The 21,198-nt window shown below is 36.9% G+C and overlaps 3 non-coding genes across 3 annotated transcripts; 1 reads left to right on the plus strand and 2 right to left on the minus strand.

Annotated features, from left to right (window-relative positions):
- Positions 1 to 5,037: 5,037 nt before the first annotated feature.
- Positions 5,038 to 5,184, plus strand: LOC136815822 (U8 small nucleolar RNA). The gene has a single exon (XR_010847765.1). It is a non-coding gene; the product is annotated as a U8 small nucleolar RNA (small nucleolar RNA).
- A 572-nt stretch (positions 5,185 to 5,756) lies between these two features.
- On the minus strand, positions 5,757 to 5,903 carry LOC136815825 (U8 small nucleolar RNA). Its single transcript, XR_010847767.1, has one exon. It is a non-coding gene; the product is annotated as a U8 small nucleolar RNA (small nucleolar RNA).
- Positions 5,904 to 10,606: 4,703 nt separating this feature from the next.
- On the minus strand, positions 10,607 to 10,753 carry LOC136815824 (U8 small nucleolar RNA). The gene has a single exon (XR_010847766.1). It is a non-coding gene; the product is annotated as a U8 small nucleolar RNA (small nucleolar RNA).
- Between the last annotated feature and the right edge of the window lie 10,445 nt (positions 10,754 to 21,198).

The following is a 21,198-nucleotide window of genomic DNA, read 5'->3' on the forward strand; positions in this document are numbered from 1 at the left end:
ATTTGACAAAAAATTATTTTTCGCGAGCATACCACATGAAAATGGATACTTAGAGGGACGGTTGGGTGGGTTGGGGAATTCTGTCTTTTGACTATTAATGAGGCTTAAACAGGCTAAAAAACCATACATTTTACACATTTTACATGTTATAGTTAGAAGTTTTGTACAGATTTTCTATCTTTCGTCAAGAATTCTTCGCGAGCATTAAACTTTCGCGAATCGACCTTTCAAGAATTTACTTCCTTGAAAAGGGCTACAATTCCCGAAAAGCGCGAAGGTTTTTGCACGTTCTGAATTTTACTTCTCTGATTTTGTTTCAAATCTTTAGGATGCTTTTCGAAAAAGGATGCAACTGGCTCACCATATCAGCAAAAAGAAGACCATCAATACAACCAAAACCAAATTATAAAATATGTATTGAAAGATCTGATCGGGCCTGTCATCATATTTGTATTCCTTGCAATTATGGCGCTCCAGATGAAACTGTTGGATTTATGAAATTCAGGATTCAGTCTCGAGAGAATATTCCAATTGAAGAACAGTGTCTTTGTTATAATGGCAGACCACTTGCCCGTGACCATTTAACTTTAAAGGAAAGCGGTGTTCAACAAAATAGTGTTTTGACATTACATCACAAAAAGGTCAAAGTTTCAATGGTAGAGGAGCAAATCAGAAAAGATATAGAAAGTAAAATCATGGAAGATTTTGGATCTCTACCATGGGAGCATTAGGGGAACGAACTACAGTTGTTTTTTGAACAGAAACTTTTGCGCCTGACCAAGTTCCTTTTACACCCCCTTCTCGCCGATAAGATTTGTTCAACCAGTGGGGTGAAAATAACGGAAGGAAAATGGATGGGGATTGATATTTCTGTGTTTTTTTATGGCTGGGGATTGGTTGGAATTCCATTGTTTTCGAGCCAGGAAATGGGTCTGTGAGAAGTGGTAGTAGGGGCCGCTATGTCGCGAAAAAGCTCCCCGTGTGCAGCAGCTTGTGCAAAGGGATTTTACGATTGAATATTGTTCCTTCCGTTGCCATGGAAACTGACGTCATTGGTTACTATGGCAACCAAAGTAAAAAGTCGTGAAAATTGAAAAATTTTTGTTCCATTCGAAAGAGCATGAAAAACTGATAAAGAAAAAGGTCACAACCTATATCTGAAAATGAATATAAAGTTGGGAAATCTAAAGGCTCTTAATCTTAAGTCTGCTGGAGACAAATAATTGGCAGTCTTTTACCCTTGAGTTGTTGACAAACAGGAGCAAACTCTTCCCATAAAAAGTAAAAAAATCTGTGACTTTTTTCTCGGCTGTAGCACATAAATTTAAAACAGTTAACGTGCATCATAAAAATAATGTCAAGTTTTGTCGATGTAGTAGTAGGGGGAAATTTGTTCGTTTTTTTGAGGTCGCTCGATTTTTTTAGTCAAAGCACTTGTTATACATTTTTGGAAAGCTAAGGGGTAGGGAAATCAAAATAACTTGGGTGCCAATTTTGTTTCGGACACTTTGGTATGATTTTCGGACAAATACGACGGTCTCGGGCAAAAATCATAGGGTGAAAAAATAATGAAAATTTCAGCTTGAGAAAACGGAGACCTGTTATATATTTTTGGAAAGCTCTCAAAAAATTAAGATTAGTGATATATTGCGAGTATAGGTGATTTCAGTACCTAACTCGAGATATTGAGCTTCCGAAAGCGCTAAAACTGGACAAAACAGCTGTTTCTGGCTGAAAAACACTGAAAAACACTGTTTTTAAGGATTAAAATCTCGAGTTAGGTAAAGAAATCACCTATACTCGCAATATATCACTAATCTTAATTTTTTGAGAGCTTTCCAAAAATATACAACAGGTATCCGTTTTCTCAAGTTAAAATTTTCACTAATTTTTCACCCTATGATTTTTGCCCGAGACTGTCGTATTTGTCCGAAAATCACACCAAAGTGTCCGAAACAAAATTGGCACCTAAGTTATTTTGATTCCCCTACCCCTTAGCTTTCCAAAAATGTATAACAAGTGCTTTGACTAAAAAAATCGAGCGATTTTACAAATTTCCCTCTACTATAGGCTGCGTTTAGACCAGCCTGGCATTTGTAATTGCTTGCAGTATTCTTTTGAATTCTATTGTTCCGCGCAATTGTTCGGTTTGTCAAATGCCTAATGATGCCAACGTGTTGGCATTTCGTTGGCATTTGAAATGCCATTTTGAGCAAAGGAATCCCCTTTTCTGGCATTTCAAATCAAACAAAGGAACCAAAACAAAGAGAAAAAATGACATTTTTGATTTTTAAAGTATTTGCACGTTTTTTATTCAGTTCTTTCTATAGATTGTAAAATTTGCAAGATTTGCCATAGCCTAGCCCTACGGCAAAAAGTTTCAGTCTTAATGACTGCAGTTTTTGAGAAATTCCATGCTTCTCATTGTTTGATCTGTCAAAGTTGAACTTGAGGGAATCACCTTTTCAGTAATGGCTCTAAAAAAGACGATTCCTTAAATGCCATGACAGAAAATACAATGGAAAAGCTATTAAAATCGAATCCCTCATGAGCAAATGCCAAATTACAAATGCCAGTTGGTCTAAACGCAGCCGTATTTTGATATTTTACAAGTCATTACCATTGCCATTACCAACAATAAAATCCTTTAGAATACAATCACATGTTAATGTTCTATTCTCTCTGACAACTAATGCGTATTCATAAACAACAAACAACAACCACATGGATGTGGCCACATCATCGAGGATTTGCCAAGCTAAAATTTCAAAAACAACGACAAATGAACAGTTCTCCTTCTACTGAATAAGGGGTGGAATAAATTCTTCCAGGTTAGCCATATATCCAAAATATTTTTTTTCCCATTTCAAAACATACGAAAAGTCAAAATTCGTGTTGTGCTCACTTCAGTGTTCAGATCCAATGTAAAGGAATGGTTTTCCAACCATATGTATACAGTTTATTTTTTCAGCTTTGATCCTCTTCTTGCAACGAAGCAACAACTCTGTTGAGTATGTCCTGTTGATGAAACAATAAAAATTCCATCTTCTTTCTTCTCATTCCACAAGTTCAGCTGCTTTTTTTGTTTCTTTTCATCAAGCACCACCTCTTTTTCTTTTCAAAACACCAACGTCTCTTTTCAAAACAACAATGTTTTTGTTGTTTACAGAAAGTCAACATTCGAATTTGGAAAAGTTCGAAAGTCTTTGCTCGAGTCAATGCACTGACTTCTTGAAAAATGAGCGCCATTTGTGGTTTTAAACGCTTCGAACGCGCGCTGATTTCCCGATATTTTCTTTAGATTTCCTAATTTAAACATAAAGGAAGATAAAAACAAGGCTTGTCTACTAGCGCCAACCGTGAGTATTATCTCCGTAGCTTTTAAGAATTGGTACATCTAAACGCACGAGGTGACGCTTTTTGAAAAATACGAATTTAACCATCCGTAATTCCAGGTCTCTCCGCTTAGGTTTCTAGGTTTGATCAAAGGAAGGGCGGACGGCTTTCCCAATTATATGCGTTTGAAAGATTAGATACATATTGTAAATGTTCATTTGCGCTCCCCCGTGTATATGAGATTTAAAGGTACATATACACGATAGCAAAACTGCTTCGCTCATGTATATTCGCTTCGCAAAAAGGATTTTCAGACTATTTCGTAATAATATTTTATGTTGACTGAAAGGTATTCTTTCCAAAAAAACAAATATTTTTGAATTTTGGCAAATCTTTATTTTTCGATGACGTCATTGTTTCATGACGTCATTTTGCCTTATTTCCTTAATATCTCGTGACATATTCATTTTCAGATATAGGTTGTGACCTTTTTCTTTATCAGTTTTTCATGCTCTTTCGAATGGAATAAAAAATGTTCAATTGTGACGACTTTTTACTTTGGTTGCCATAGTAACCAATGACGTCAGTTTCCATGGCAACGGGTGATAACACCCGGCCCCACCTCTCAAATTTTGATCTTCTACATTCAAGGAACAATATTCAATCATTAAATCCCTTTGCACAAGCTGCTGCACGCGGGAAGACATAGTGGCCTCTACTATGGGTTGTTTTCTTGGTTTGACCTGAACTTTCGAACTTTGACTAGTTGAATATAACTCTCTTTTTTTAAGGAAGATTTCATATTTGTTTACATCTATGTCTGTCTTAATCTTTTTATTTCCCTGATCTGATTTTATTTTTCATCCACTCATACTCGTACTCGTAGTTGATCGACACCTTATTTTATCCCCAAATTCTATTGTAATGTCACGTGACCTAGGTAGGATTTTCTACCTAACCACGTCACATTAGCGAGTTTATGTATGTGTGTTTTTCAGCGACGGAGACGATAAGGTTTTAATTTGACTAGATCCTGATCACCTGAGGACGACGGTAAATCAGCACTTTTACCGTCCTCGATTTTGCAGGGCGGAATTGCGGGTTTTTCCAAACCGCTTCAGTCACTCTACCGTCCTCAAAAGTGCAAATACATAAACTCGCTATTTTTCAGCAAAAGCATACGACATCTATCCCTTCGGGCTTTATAAATCTGTGATCCGGAGTTAAGTCCTAGTAGGCAAAATAGATGTAAAAGCTTATCTGACAGTGCAGACTTTTGGTCATTTGTATTACTTTTCTGGATGGATTCTAGATAAAAGTATCAAATTTCGTCTTTAAGGGTCCAAATTAGATCAGGATTGGAATGAAGTGAGTTATCTCGGAACGTTGATATAAATTTTAACGAATGGGTTCATTCGCCAAAATTTCTTCTCTGAAGGTAATACAGGCAGATTTGTCATTTGCATTACATATTGGATTATCCATTAGACAAAGTACTTTTGGTGAAATAGGCTACCCTTCGAAGTTTTGAATCGTAAGAAAAGATCTTATGCATGCTCAAAATCTGAGAGTCGATTCTCTACGGGCCTTAATAATCTAAAACACATCGTATAAATTGCTCCATAAAGGTGTTCAATATGTAAACCACAAGTCGTTATACAGCTTTCAGAGTATGATAACAAAAATCAACACTTTAAGTTATCATCAGTATAGGTGTAATCCTTACCTGTAGATGACTGTTTTGTCATCTATAGTAAGGTGGATGATGATCATGGGGCTGAATGACTTGTATGAGTTAAAAGCTTCGGACCTTGGTGCTGCAACACACCTCGTGTTCCCATGTCTGATCTCGACCTACTGATGTCGACCTTCCAACAATTAAAAACTAAATTAAATTTTGCAAATAGACAAAGGGAAGTTTTTATGGAATAAGAATCGACGAAGTGTTTCTAGAAAAAAGAAATTAAAGAAAATCAATATCCAATCATAGAATTAACAGTTATTAAATTTCTTACAGCTATTGAGAATGAGATAAAAAGAATCTATTTTTTTGTTTGGACTTACCTAGACTAGAGTTTACTTCTCGCTGAACTTTGCTTTCTGATAATATTTGATGACGCCGAGTCCAGTGAGTGTGTAGTCTTGGTGAGGTCGCCATTTTGAAAGAAACAACCAAAATATTCAAAAAAAAAACCGCTTGGAGTTGTAAATTATAGTTGGAGCTGTAAATTATAGTTAGAGTTGTTAAAAAAAACATGAATAAAAACATTGCTTAATCCTATATTTAAATTTCATTAACCAAGACGGGATCATAGAACTTTTTTGAATTTCGGCACAAAGATGCAAATGTTTCATCACATACTCCCCTCAATGTTTGGTATAGTTTTTAATTATTGGAAAGCAGGTATCATCAGGTTGAGGTCAGTCATGGGAACACGAGGTGTGTTGCAGCACCAAGGTCCGAAGCTTTTAACTCATACAAGTCATTCAGCCCCATGATCATCATCCACCTTACTATAGATGACAAAACAGTCATCTACAGGTAAGGATTACACATATACTGATGATAATGTGAAAACGAGATTTTTGCTATTATACTCTGAAAGTTGTATAATGACTTGTGGTTTACTTATTGAACACAAATGTGGAGCAATCCATGCAATATATTTTACAAGATTTGTAACCATGGAGAATAGATCTTTTCATAAATTAACGAACATCACTTGCCTTGTATTCAAACAATTACCATAGTGATTATATCCCTTGAGACAATAAATGATTTCTTTATGAATAGAAAGTAGTTTTGATAAAATCCGCTGGGAGTTAATCACCTTGACAATAATTTCAAAACGAGGCAAGTGATGTTCGTGACATAATTTATGAAAAGCTATCGGCCCTCAGATTTTGAACATAAGATCTCTTATTTAGCATTCAAAAAATTAAAAGGTAAGCCAGCCTCTAGGAATCGATGACTATATTACCGTATTAACCAACTTTACTCGTGATTGCTTCAATCATTTCTCATAGATTTGTAACTTAATGTCTCTTGTTGATGCATTAGGTAGGACCATAAAAATATCACTTGATTTATGATACATAGATCTTTAATTTGTAGTTGTTGAGGCAATTTTTTAATATCTGAGAGCAAAATTTGCAGTCTAACGTTTCCTCAGACTATTTTGTCGAAATGTTTATTTTCCAGAGAAACTTAATGAAGAAAAGAAAATTCTCACAACATCATCGGAATGACTTGTATAGTCACTGACAAAGATCTCAATATTGCGGCAGAAGGGGAGGACCTTATTATCCATGGTCATGGTAATATGAATGAATGGTGCATTAAACAACATGGCGAATCAGGTACAGCTCTTTTGTAAGATAAAGTTGTAGAAAAACAAAGTTTAATACATAATTTTAGGAATCGCAATGATTTTGACAGTATTTTTTAGTCCGGGGAAATTTAGTGTTGACCCAAAATTTGCGTCCCGTAAAATTTTTTGATTGAAATTATTTTATTAAGTCCCTAGGAGTGAAAACCCTCCAGATCCACTTTTGTCACCTTGGGAATTTTCTATAATGAATGGCAGAATTTCAAAATATGTTTTAGAACTTAGGCATATTATATACCGTTGGAAAGGATTTTTCTTGCTGAACAACTGTTTTGCCTACGATAAATTCTGAAAACGTACTCAGTGTGAGTAAAAAGCTATAGAAGATGTCAAAATGACGTCATCACTTTCAAAAAAATTGGCATTTGTTTCAAACTATTAAGTCTTATGTACCGTTTGAAAGGATTTTTCATGCTGAACAAATTTTTCTTACTTACGAAAAATTCTGAAAATACACGGAGTACCATAGTGTGCAACATCTGGGAGTTTGGATTTTTGGGTCTAAAACTATACAAAAATGCAGACTTGGTGTGTTCAAGGTACTCGGGTAACTTAATGCATGTCCCAGAATTGCATTAATTTTTCCGCCCCACTTCTAGTCCCTAAACTATAACAAACTATACATTTTTGGAAGCGTATTTGGATGTAGAATACCGTATTCGGTGTAACTTAAATTCTTTCTCAGTATAATTAGAGATATCTTAAGAAAACCTGATTATGACGTCATGATTGATGACGTCATAAATACAAAAAGTTGAATATCTCGAGAAATATAAATCAGAACTTTATGAAATTCGGACCAGTGGTAGAGTACATTGAGATGTTTCAAAAAAACTTGAAAAAATTTGAAAAAATTAATGATATCAGCAGAAATTGCAAGAATTTAAATTTTTCCAATAAAATGCTGACATCAGCTAATTTTCAATTTTTTTAAAAAGAATTCTCTTCCTCTTGATGAGTTCTATCATTGGTCCAAATTTCATAAAGTTTTGAGTATTAGTTCTTGAGATATTCAAAAATTTTGACGTCATAAATAATGACGTCATAATCACGTTTTCTTAAAAAAATTCAAATTCTGCTGAGAAAGAATTTAAAGTTACACCGAATACGGTATTCTACATCCAAATACGCTTCCAAAAATGTATAGTTTGTTATGGTTCAGGGACTGGAACTGGGGTGGAAAAATTAATGCATTTTTGGGACATGCATTAAGTTACCCGAGTAGTCCGCAAGACCAAAGTGAATCGATCCCTGCAGTTAACGTGTATGGGAAAATGACGCCCATTGGCAGGTTAGTTAGCGGTATTACAAGGAACAATTGGGTGTTTCCCTTTCAATTTTTGTTCCAAAATCGCTTATGTATCTCCATCCACTTACATTCCAGTTAATGCGTCGTTGCAAAATCACTTATGTATCTCTGTGCACTTATATTCCAGTTAATGCGTCGTTCCAAAATCACTTATGTATCTCCATCCACTTACATTCCAGTTAATGCGTCGTTGCAATCAAGACTAAGATCGATCATAAACCTCGTCAATTAAAAAGAATGAGTACTACATCAGCAGAGAGACTGTAGGAATCTTTTTCCCTTACTTTTAGGTACTTGATAGCGCTGGCTACGGAATCAGGAAAAGTCAGTATTTACGAATGGTTGAAGGAATGGCACCACGTGACCAGTGAAAAACGTATCCTTTTCTTCAATTTTAAAGCCTTATTTGAGAAATTTGAGATTAGGAAAAGCCATAGTCTATGGCAATGGATATCCGGGACAAGGCATGCAGGGTTACTGTAAGGGTTAGGGGTTTGTCGCAGACGCTCAAAAAGCAACAAAGAGACTTTCTTAATCTCGTAAAACAAAAAGTCCCGGATTGAAGTGAAGAGAAAGGATGAAAAATAGGCTAAAATTGATTTATAATGCGCAATGTATTTCCTTTCAAACAATCAGGATATCATATCATTTCCTCCACCCACTAAAATTGAATGGTTCTGTAATCAATCTTCTCAAAGCCTTTTTTACTTCTCCTGAAAGTCTTTTGATTTCATTTTGCTATCATGGCGCGGTTTTTTTGTTGTTATCATTCGACATTTATAGTTCGTGAGCGAACGGGTTGAAAACATCTCCATCTTCGTCTTCACTCTCGTCGTCAAGTTCGTATTCGCCCATTTTTTCCTCGCATTCCTCCTCCGATTCTTCGCTTTCCTCCTCTTCGCCGCTGTCACTGGCATAAGCTCCTGCAGCGATGTGGCCGTACCGCTCTACCCATTCAGGGTCGGGTTGAAAGGGTGGAAAGAGGCGCAACAGTGACGTCCTTCATCTTCACTTTCGCTATCCTCATCAACATCGTCCCCTTTGACACCACTTTCACTTTCAGTTTCGCTTTCGCCATCTGTTTCATATTCCGATTCACTACAGTGTGATACGAACATTCACTTTGGTAACTCTTATCACAAAAATAATCATGGTTTACTTCGTTCTCGAACTCTTTCTCCTGGATGGGAAACAATGTTTCGATTCCCATTGACTCGACCGTATCGTAGTCCCATCCAATTTCTTCCAAACATTCCTATGGAAGTTTACCCGTCAACATAAAGAATTCGAAAGAGATCCTGCTTTTGCACTTTCTTAACTTGCCACATATTGAAGGGGTCTGAGAAATAAGCTAAAAGAGCGAGAAAAATCAGAATTGATACTCCTAAAATTGATAATTGAGAAATTGATAAATTCTTGATTTAAGCACGTCTAATTTACAGAACAGAAAAGTCTCTTACAACTGAAGAAAAGGTGTATAGTTGAAGAGTGTTCGGGAAATTACTCCAATGTTGATGAAATAATTTGGATTGGATCTATCTATCTAATTGAAAATTAGCATAAGGTGTGAACCCATACTCGTGTAAAATTTAAATCCAACATAAATATAAATTGTATTAGGTACAAGTTTTATTGAAAATTAATTAATATGGTAAGTAAAATTTTTATTGCTGAATATACAAGATAAATAAAAGTATTTAGTAGGCCTCGGAAATGATGCAAAAAGTACTCGGCTCTCTATCTATGGTTACAGGTGGCATTCATGATTTAAAACACGTCGTATGAATTGCTCCACAAAGGTGTTCAATATGTAAACCACAAGTCATTATACAGCTTTCAGAGTATGATAACAAAAATCAACACTTTAAGTTATCATCGATATAGGTGTAATCCTTACCTGTAGATGACTGTTTTGTCATCTATAGTAAGGTGGATGATGATCATGGGGCTGAATGACTTGTATGAGTTAAAAGCTTTGGACCTTGGTGCTGCAACACACCTCGCGTACCCATGACTGACCTCAACCTACTGATGTCTGTCTTCCAATAGTTAAAAAGTGAATAAACTTTTGCTAAAGGGAAATTTTATGGAATAAGAATCGACGAAGTGTTTCTAGAAAAAAGAAATTAAAGAAAATCAATATCCAATCATAGAATTAACAGTTATTAAATTTCTTACAGCTATTGAGAATGAGATAAAAATAATCTATTTTTTTGTTTGGACTTACCTAGACTAGAGTTTACTTCTCGCTGAACTTTGCTTTTTGATAATATTTGATGACGCCGAGTCCAGTGAGTGTGTAGTCTTGGTGAGGTCGCCATTTTGAAAGAAAAAACCAAAATATTCAAAAAGAACAAAAAAAACCGCTTGGAGTTGTAAATTATAGTTAGAGTTGTGAAAAAAAAAACATGAATAAAAAGATTGCTTCATCCTATATTTAAATTTCATTAACCCAGACGGTATCATAGAAATTTTCTGAATTTCGGCACAAAGATGCAAATGTTTCATCATATACTCCCCTCAATGTTTGGTATAGTTTTCAATTATTGGAAGGCAGCATCAGCAAGTTGAGGTCAGTCATGGGAACGCGAGGTGTGTTGCAGCACCAAGGTCCGAAGCTTTTAACTCATACAAGTCATTCAGCCCCATGATCATCATCCACCTTACTATAGATGACAAAACAGTCATCTACAGGTAAGGATTACACCTATACTGATGATAACTTGAAGTGTTGATTTTTGTTATTATACTCTGAATGCTGTATGATGACTTGTGGTTTGCACATTGAACACCTTTGTGGAGCAATCCATGCGATATGTTTTATTACAAGATTTGTAATTAAAGAGACGTTATGGAAGCTTTAGCATAGGCGTAGCGAGATACCCTGCAAACTTTATGAGGGAGTGCAGACGTTTATAACATATTCATTATCTTTTGATAAAACAAAGACAATAATTACAGTGTCGTAAAAACCGTTCTCATCCATAAATTTTGCAGGGTAATGTCGCTACGCCTATGTTTAGACTTTTGAATTTGTAGCAAAGAGGTAATAGAAAACCAAAGCATAAAAACCAGTAAAAAACTGCAAAAACTAAAATTAGGGTTGTAAAATTAATGTTATTTGTTTAAAGACTGAGTCACCCTTTTATAAGCACCGCATCCATAAGAGCACCGCACCCAAAATCTCAAAAATTCCACAAGCTCCATGAGCGGCAAGGAGCTGTGACACAGCAAGGGGTGATTGTAACTCAATAACAAGTTTTCATATTCATAGGCAAGGGGGCCAAAGCATATGGTCTCTTAAAAGTTATTTAGGTATTCGCCTAATTTCTGGCTAAAATTAGCAATTGAAGGGCCCTAATTAGAATGTAATTATCGAAGTGATTTGGTTCTTATGTCTAGGAGTACAAAATTTTCACCTATCACTCCCGTAAGAGTTAATTTTGCAGGCGGAAAAAGTGGCGTGATGGTGTGAATTTTAGGTCCGCTGGGGGGGGGGGGGGCTTTTCTTCGACTCGAGTTTGGGAAAAAACTGACCCTGTGAGACTAATTTAAGGCTTTCTGATTTTTGCAACCCTTAGAAAAAAAGCCGACCCTTACCATCCACATATATCAAGCACCCATTTTTGACTAAGTACCCCCTCGATCTTCTACTACCTTTAAAGTTAAGGTTGTGAGAAAAGTATACAAATTGGGAAGAAAAGCGTAGGAGTTCAACATTAATTATTTCTTTTTTTATAATTGATTCATTTCCTAATACAATAGCTATATTTTTATAACTTTTCCATGATTTAAAGGTTTTCAATTTTTAGATTTAATTTGTTTGGGTGTGATAAATAGTTCTTTTCTTCAAATAAAGAGTATTGAATTTTTTAATTATTATTTAATCTATTTGATATAATTCGATATTTTTAAGTCGCTGTACGTTCTTATCCTTACCTCTTTCAAATTTCTGTTCAAGGTGTAGTCTGTCTGGATATAGAGCAGGAGGAAAGTTACAAAGCCAAAAATTCTAGGAAGACCTTTGAATATACTATATATATATATCGGGAATTGATTTCTAGTGTTAGTATATACTATACGATTCAGATATTGTGACATCGTTACTATGATGGATCAAATGTATATCGGAATAATATTATATTCCGTTTCAGGTTTGCTCCACATTATCGGGTTTACCTTACTACGGCGATGGCGCCGAAGTTCTCCATCTTCAACGTCACAACGATTGTACATGTTATCTTTATCTATGACGGAGATAATTTTATCTGTTGGTGGTATAAACTTACGAACCCTGTATATAACAAAGGCAGACAGATTGACTCAAACCTACGCTGAATACCTGCAACTAACACTTGTTAATTTGCTGTACACGCTAATGATGATTGCACTCACTTTCGATCGCTTCTTAAGCGTCCGCTTAAGTATCTACTATAATGTTAAATGGTCAACTCTCAAAACGAAAATTGTCATTTGCTTGGTTCCTAGTCTAGCCGTCACCTTGACTGTATTGATTGTCGTGATTTATCAGCCATGGCAGAAACCTTCGAATTGGAGACTTATTTTCAATATCATTTTCCTTTATCTGGTACCAATTTTCGACTTTCTTTTTCTTGCAGTTTCTTTGCTTTCTTATGGCTATTTGTACATGAAAATACGACAAAATTGGGCTGCAGAGCGAAAACAAGTCGCTAGTCTAAATACCAGCAGTGGAAGCCTAGATGTGGTGATAACCTCACCAAAGCAAATCAAAAGAGGTTTCTACACGCCGACTATCTTGATTGTGACTTATATTATCTTTTGGGCTATTCCCGATCTAATTTACGCCTTTCATGCTTTTCAAGGTGTCCAGATAGCCAAAGAATTGAGAGATTCTTTAACTATGTTGTATCCAGTGGGAAGTATTGTGGATGCGTTAGTCTTGATTTTATTACCTTTTTCTGGCACTATCAAACGAAGGATGAAAAGATACTTGGTAACATAATTGCTGCTGAAAACTTTCAACAGTGCAAGATAGAGGGTGTACAATCGCGTATACAATGTGTAGCCTGGTTATATATAGCACCTCAGTAACTAAATACCTCAGACAAAGTTTGGATTAAATTAGAAGACCCTGGCATTTTTTGTCAAGGAGTTTTGAAGGAAATTCTGGAGACTTTGTTTGGAGTTTGGATCATTTGCACAATAATAGTGCACTTGTTCCAATCTCCTACCCAGAGCCGCTACTTGCGCCATTATTTGATTTTACTGATAGATGTGATGTAACCATTTCCAGAATTATCAAAAAGACGAGCTAAAGGAATGGACACGAGTTTGCACTGGTTCTTATTTCATTAAATTTAAGATAATATATTTGGTAACATATTTACTGCTTTAGAGCTTTAAGCTTTAAGAGGTATGGGATTCTGTAAGAGCAACCTTTCAAGAAGTTTTTATAGCTTTTTATGGCAACTGGTACGAAAGATATGTTTTTAAAAATTTAATTTTAATTAATAACTTTATATTTTCAAAAAAATTTAATTACATCGGCTAAATCTCGAATTTCTCTATGTATTCTGAATAGAAGACTTTCTCTAAACAGTAAGTCATAACTATAAAGTTATTGTGAATTCTTTAGAGAAAGTCAGTACCTATAAATTTTAGTTGTCTCCGTTAAGAGATATTAAATGTAACGTAATAAATGTAAACGTGAAATATTCAGCCGAAAATGGTAATGTACGGGAAAAAAAACAGACATACTTTTAGGTTTTACGCTACCCTACTATTCAGAGAACGTTTTTTCTGCATTCTATTTTTAACCCCCTACTTACCTTGTCTAAACGATAGGCTCGTTTGAGTGTTATCAATCAATGTTATCGATTAGCGCTCTAGAAATTGATTAGAAAGCCTTTAGATAGATATGAGCCCTCCGAATGCGTTCGGGATGGGTCCTACCCACGAAGGAGTAGGAATCACGGCGCATATAGACACTGCGACTTGACAGACGCGAGCTGCCAAGCCATGGCGTATACCATGACACTCGAACGACACTGGGAGAGCAATACTCACGTGAGGCCGAACCTTATTAGTGCCATAACACGTCATGATGTCTGTCTAATCTACCTACACTCTTGTATCAGAGTCAAAGTAAATGGTACCCGATTCCCCTCACATTACATGGGTTGATTCGGGCGAAGGTGTATTCACTTACCAAGTGAATCGTAGAGACACAGTGGGTATCGAACGCTGGGGCCTCAAGGATGATAACCACTATATCACTACGCCTTTTTTACCAAAAAAAATAATAAGCTCAAATATCGATGTAAAAATATACTCTGACTGACTAGCTGTATATCTATAGGTTGAAATAGTTTCAATCGTCATTATCATACCAAATAAGGAAAATATTTAAACCGTAAAACTCCTGCTTGGGAATATGTAACACGCGTAAACATTTTTTCTTTAGTAAAATTCTGAATATACTGTCAATGAAGTTTGTCCTGAATTTCCTATGTATAATGCTTTCTACGTTTCATAGATAAACAAAACAGCTGGGTGTTCTCACATGTCTTTTGGTGTTTCCCTTTTAGAGCATATTTGAGCTGTCACTTATGTTTGATGTTATAAGATTTATACATTTACATGACATGATGACATGGAATTCCGAAATAGAGCCAGTTCTTTGACCAGTTTTCCAAGGCATCAATATGTCTTCCTGTATCCGAGTGGATCGGCACTTTTGAATAATAATAATGTAAATATACAATAGGAAGGATGGTCTCGGTTATGGTAGTAAATATAAACTTATTATTAACATGGTTGTTCGGCTGTTTTAACCGAATTTGTATTTGTATTCGACCGGACCATTAATCTGCTTTGAGTAGAAGTTCTTTTGAATTGAATACAAATTTTAGTTAAAAAAAAGCTAAACGTACGGTGGTTTGTTAGTGCGTACAAAGCAGATATAGTTAGCTAACTAACTGGGTCCAAAACCCAATATATTATGAATTAGCGTGCTAACTCGACTTATAGCGCAGAGCCCGCGCTACCGGGGGGGCATGTCTCCCCTCCCCCACTTTTTTGCAAAGCAAAAAGTTATCTTTTTCTTTTCAGTGCGCTTGCCAATAAAAACGTTAGAACCTTTTTAAAGGGGACATGGTTTGTATTATCTTTAGGAAAATCAGAACAAAAAGGAAGCTGTTTTAGCCAAATAAGGCAGGTCAAAATCGAAAATTTTCCGGCCCGTCGAAAAGTAAAGTAAGTAAAGGGTCGGAAAAATCTGAAAATCAACTTTCAGTCCCACTAAGGATAAGAATTTCAACTTTTTAACCCCGGAAAGATCGAAATTTGGTCAAAATTGGTCAAATTTGTACCGTAAGGATCGTAAAATCCACAAAATTTTCCTTTGTTTTCTCCGTTTTAGTCCCGGTAAGGGTTGGAGGGTCGAAAGTCGGGCGGCGCCTCCCCGTCAGCTCGCAACCCTAGTACCCCCCGGGACGATCACACATGACGATATGCGTAAATTCCAAAAAGTCCAATAATAGCCTGCTATGCTGAAAAGAACCAAGGTCCTCTTTTTTCCGTCAGCATATAAGAGTCTGCTAAATGACGCGCCTTACGCGCCCACGCGCCCTCATATTTCTAACGCGCCTTCGCGCCTTACGCGCCCACGCGCCTACGCGCCTTGAAAATTTGACGCGCCCTATGATTTCGACGCGCCTTGAAAATTTGACGCGCCCTAGAATTTCGACGCGCCTTGAAAATTTGACGCGCCTTAGAATTTCGACGCGCCTTCAAAATTTGACGCGCCCTATGATTTCGACGCGCCTTCAAAATTTGACGCGCCCTATGATTTCGACGCGCCTTGAAAATTTGACGCGCCCTAGAATTTCGACGCGCCTTGAAAATTTGACGCGCCCTAAGATTTCGACACGCCTTAGGGTTTTGATGTGCCTTAAGTTTTCGACGGTTTTGACGGACGGAATAATGGGACCGGTTTAATCATACATGGTTGGTATATAAAAGAATGACGGTGTTAGCAAAATGATCATTTCTTAAGAGATTAGCCTAAAGTCGACCCGTTCCATTTATCGGCTGTACACTTTATGTACGCTTTAGTCTATTTCATTGAATTTGTGCATGCTACACGTTATTTCTATTCAATTTACAGGGGAAAATGCACAAATTTGTCCCTTCACAGAAAACCCAACTTTTTGTAATCATCTTTGACTTGGAAATTTTTGAAAAGTTTTCCATTGTCGCTGTCTTTGTTAAATGTACATCTCAATTTGAAAAAGAGTGATTTAAAATAATAATTTGATTACTGCAGTGACGTAGAAAAAAATCATGTACTGAAAACACAAATTATGGCTTGGTAATGGTAATAAAATACTCGGGAAAAAGGTTTGTATCCTCAATCGCTCATAGAACGACACTGGGATAACAACAACATTCTTTATGAGACATGGAGAAAACTCTGATCTTCAAGTCAATCTCATTAATGTCAGTTATTTAGGTAGTGTCAAATTATCAGGGCGCGTCAAATTATCAGGTCGCGTCGATTTTTTAGGGCGCGTCAAATTATCTGGGCGCGTCAAATTATCAGGGCGCGTCGATATTTTAAGGCGCATCAAATTTTTAAGGCGCGTCAAATTACCAGGGTGCGTCGATATTCTAAGGCGCGTCAAATTTTTAGGGCGCGTCAAATTACCAGGGCGCGTCGATATTTTAAGGCGCGTCAAATTTTTAGGGCGCGTCAAATTACCAGGGCGCGTGGGCGCGTGGACGCGTAACATTTTAGGGCGCGTAAGGCGCGTAAGGCACGAAGGCGCGTTAAAAATATGAGGGCGCGTAGGCGCGTAAGGCGCGTCATTTAGCAGACTCCAGCATATAATTAGGGACACATACAGAATTCAGAATGTGACATTTAGAGCGGCACTAACCAGCTAACGTGCGGCACCTCGGCTGCTGACTGTTCTTTTTGCTGTGCTGTGGTGTTAAGATTTAGGCCCGGGGGGGGGGGGTACTTAGGCAAAATGGGTGCCGGGTATGTGCGAGCCATAAGGGTACCTTTTCTCGTTCCTCAAAAGTCTCTCAAAGGGGTACAAATTCAAAAGTTAGTCTCTGAAAGGGTCCCAAAATCACGAAAGTCAAAAATTTCTCTCTCAAAGGGTCACAATTTCCAAAAATTTTGACCAAAATTTGGTGAAAATCAAACCAAAATTTGGAAAAAATGGACCAAAATTTAGGAAAAATTCTCTCAAAGGGTCCCAAAATCACCAAAATTTTGTCTCTCAAAGGGTCGATTTTCGATTTTCGGCTCGGACATACCCCCGTCACCTCGCAAACCTAGTACCCCCCCCCCCGGGGATTTAGGGTGTCCGGCTTAAAAAGGTGTACGGAATTCTTTATTCTTCCGGGCTACCTTTAGGGCTAGGATACACTCTGCTCACTATCCTGAAACTGTTTCTACAACCGTTCATGATCTAAAAGAGATTCCACTTATAGCTGTTAGTGTAGACGCACCTTAGTAAAGTTAAGTGTGCGACCATCGCGCTGCTCACACTAATGGCGTTTTCACAGGGAGCACCAAAACAAAACACTGATGGTATACATTCTATTTTTGTTTGGTGATGTATAGTGTTAGAACATATATTTTATCTTTTAGTACCTAGTAAGCACCTTTTCAACTTATTACATCATTTCTTAGCTTCACATACGTCTACATGTCGAGCGTAATAGTTTTCGCTCATCATCCACATCCTGGTACCTGCCCTGGACTGGAGCTGGATGCTCCCCACAAGTTGTATAGCTATTTAGAAAGTAGGGGGTCTGGTGTGGTGGGTGTTCAGCAGAGGACAAAGTTCCATCCCAAAAGTCAATCTGTACCGTAAGTTGGTCTAATCTCGACATACGTCTTCTAATCTCGACACCGGATTTGTAAAATAATCAAAACAAACCTTGAATGAAATTCTTGGTATCATTCTTATCGAACAAGTTCATCCATCAAACTAGAAGTTCAGTAAACATTGCAATCCTTTCAATTAAAAAAACAGCCAAATTATAATCAGTTTTACACAACACACGAAACGCATACAAACTTCCTCGTAACTTTCTCGTGTCCATCATCATTAAAATTGTACAACTTTATTACGCTTCTAGTCACGTGATAAAAATAATTCGCACGCTTAGCCTGGTTTCCCCTTCCTTATTTATCAAAAACACATGCTCTAGGTGCTAAGAGGCCGCACGCCGTGATGGCTAGTATGGCTGTCACATTAAATTCAAAAGGAAACCGGGTTCTTTTTATTATTTTCGGTTCACGGTAAAAAGGTCTACTTAAAAATTCGTTGCGTGCAAAATGTTGTTTTGATTTGGATATCTTCGTTCCGTTGAATAAAAGCATGCTAATTAGTTTTTAGTGACTACATTGTTAATTAAAGTTTTCTTGTACGTGTTTTCTTTTCGAAAAAAAACCACTTCACGTTTCTTACATTTCAACAATCTTGATTTTTTATTTCGAAGACCAGCCTACAGCTATGTCAAGATTAGAAGACATATGTCGATATTAATTCGACTCTACGGTGCATAATTGGTCAGCCTAAGCTGAGCATTCAAATAGGTAAAATTCGGTTCTTCTTCTTCCATAAGACGGCAAAAAAAAATTCCGATTTTCCGATCTCACTTTGATTTCTAAACTTTCTTCCGATCGGGTTAACTTTTTGGGTACTTTTAGCGTGCGTTGTTTTTACAGATCATAATGTAGTTTCAAGATGGCGGCTCAAGCATCAAAGTGATAGTCAGATGTGATAAGTCAGTGTTGTACCAAAGTATTTCCAGTGTAAATCTGTTGCAAGCTTCAATTTCTGTCATTTATTTTTTTAACTCGGCAAATCAAACAAATGATTTTCATCAAGGGGATTCTTTTTCTATATCCTTTGAAGGTTTAAAGCCGTTTGCTCAAGTTTTGTTTATGTTGAATTTTCTGATATATACTTTTTATTATGCTGCTTTTTAATAGTTTTTGCAATAAAAACATATTTTTCTTGTTTGCCTCTAGGGGAATTGATGGTGTTATAATGTTATTGGGATTTGATAAAGTTTACAAAAGTACAGCTACTGTATAAATTTGATATAAAGACTGGATGGAATCGTGCTTTTTTGGACTTGGACGTGTTTGTGATAAAGGCGAATCGCAAAAAACTGTCTGGTTCCCGTCATTTCTACTTTAAAAAGTGGGAGTCGTTCGGTCAGTCGAAATTATTTTTCTGTTAAGAAGCAGCTATACATCTTGTTGAAAGGGAGTTCGTGTGGACTGATCCAAATTTAAAATTGAGAAACCGTGGATAAATTGGTGTTTTCGGTTTACTCTCCATTAGCATGCGGCTCTCTACTTCGATTTGAAAACTTTTAAACACAGAGCGTGCAGAGGTCGACAGTTGAAATCCAGCAAAGCAGTGGAAAAGCTTTCCGACTCTCCAGCTCGTAACCGTAAATCAGATGACGGGAACCAAATGATGACGTCACATCTCCTATTATTGGACTTGCAAGATTATGACAAATGGTCTTTGGAATTTGATCATTTATATTAGTATTAATATATACAGTTCTTATTGAAATTGATCAAACTATTTTTCACACAGTTCCGGATGCAGATTGTGTTTTTCTAACCTTTTCTAACCTTGGCGCACATTTTGACTGAATGATGGAATGGAATGAATGGCGATAACAGTTTATAGATATCTCTTATCAGACTTGCCGAAAGCGGGCTGCCGTCAAGTTACACAACATGCTGTGCACACTCTCGTCACAACTTGCACAGCCATAACAAACAGATCAACCTGGTCTTCATTTAACATTGTTTTAAAGTTTAAAAAACACTACCAGTGCTTGGCACAGAAGAGAGGACTCCCAGTTGAAATTAATTGCTACACCGCTGCCCTGTTGAATTTATTTATTATGGTTGTGTGTTTATTCCGCCAAGGCGGTAAATCAATCGCCCAAATTCATAGACCAATCAAAAGCGAGTTTAAAGCAAAACGGGGGAAAATGAGCTTCCCCGTATAGTTGTGAATTTTAAGTTTTGCTTTCGATTATCATTTGCGACCAGCAAAGTCTTCAAGATGGTTGTGTAGAGAATGAGTGTTGTGAGGTTGTTCAATGATTTGATATAAGTTTCTTCTGTTAAAAAACCATTTCAAAATGTGGCGTGAGCTACCCTCACAACCTTCTCTGATTAAATGAAAATTTCCACAGCTTTTATAGCATATCAACATGTCAAAATATCTAACAATGTCATTAGGGAATACAATCATACAAAAGAAATAAGAGGGATTTCTAGATAAGCTAGAAATCCCTAATGACTAGATAAATTACAAACAAATTCTTGTAAGTCATTTGGGAATTAATACGTGTATCAAATAAACTATTCATTTTAAATGTAAACAAAATTCCGCATGTCATTTGAGAAAATGACGTCAATTCAGCAGCAATTAAGAAAAGCTCCTTTGGTGGAGCGTGCGTCGAGGTCAGTAATAACACAAGATGTTTTACAATATACCCCTCCCCTTAACGAACGTTGGGAAGTTCAAGTCTGTAGATCTTCGAAGCGGGTCGGAGGTATGTACCAGCATTCGTCTTTACATACGCCATTCGAATTCGATTGTCTCGTCCGGGTATTGTTTCCACAATAATACCAAGTGGCCATTGTCCTCTTGGTGCATCCATGTGCAGGAGGACCATATCACCAACTTGCAGGTTTCTCCTTTCTTCGACCCATTTGCCTCTTGTTGTCAGTGTTGGGAGATATTCGGATCTCCATCTATTCCAGAAGTGTTCTAAGCACATCTGAATGTGCTTCCATCGTTTGCGATAGCATTTTGTTATGTCCAAATCTTTGTCTGTATTGAGTAGGACTTCTGCGTTGTTGAATCCTTTTAGCAGGTGGTTCGGTGTTAGTGCCTCTAACCCTATTCGGCCTAGGGGGGGGGCTCTTTCTGTTCGGACGTCAAACTATTGGTAATAGCTCCTGAAATAATAGAGCTTTTGCCTTGAAATTTTCTGTAAATTCCTAACTTTTATTTAGCTTCAAAATAAAAAAAAAATTTGACACCTAAAAATTTTCACACCTTGAGTATGATGACATTTCTGACAGTAAGGTGTCACAAAAATTGACACTTTTCCAAT

This window comes from Clytia hemisphaerica, unplaced genomic scaffold, assembly GCF_902728285.1.
Source record: "Clytia hemisphaerica strain Z4C2 unplaced genomic scaffold, Clytia hemisphaerica genome assembly, whole genome shotgun sequence".
NCBI classification, from domain to species: domain Eukaryota; kingdom Metazoa; phylum Cnidaria; class Hydrozoa; order Leptothecata; family Clytiidae; genus Clytia; species Clytia hemisphaerica.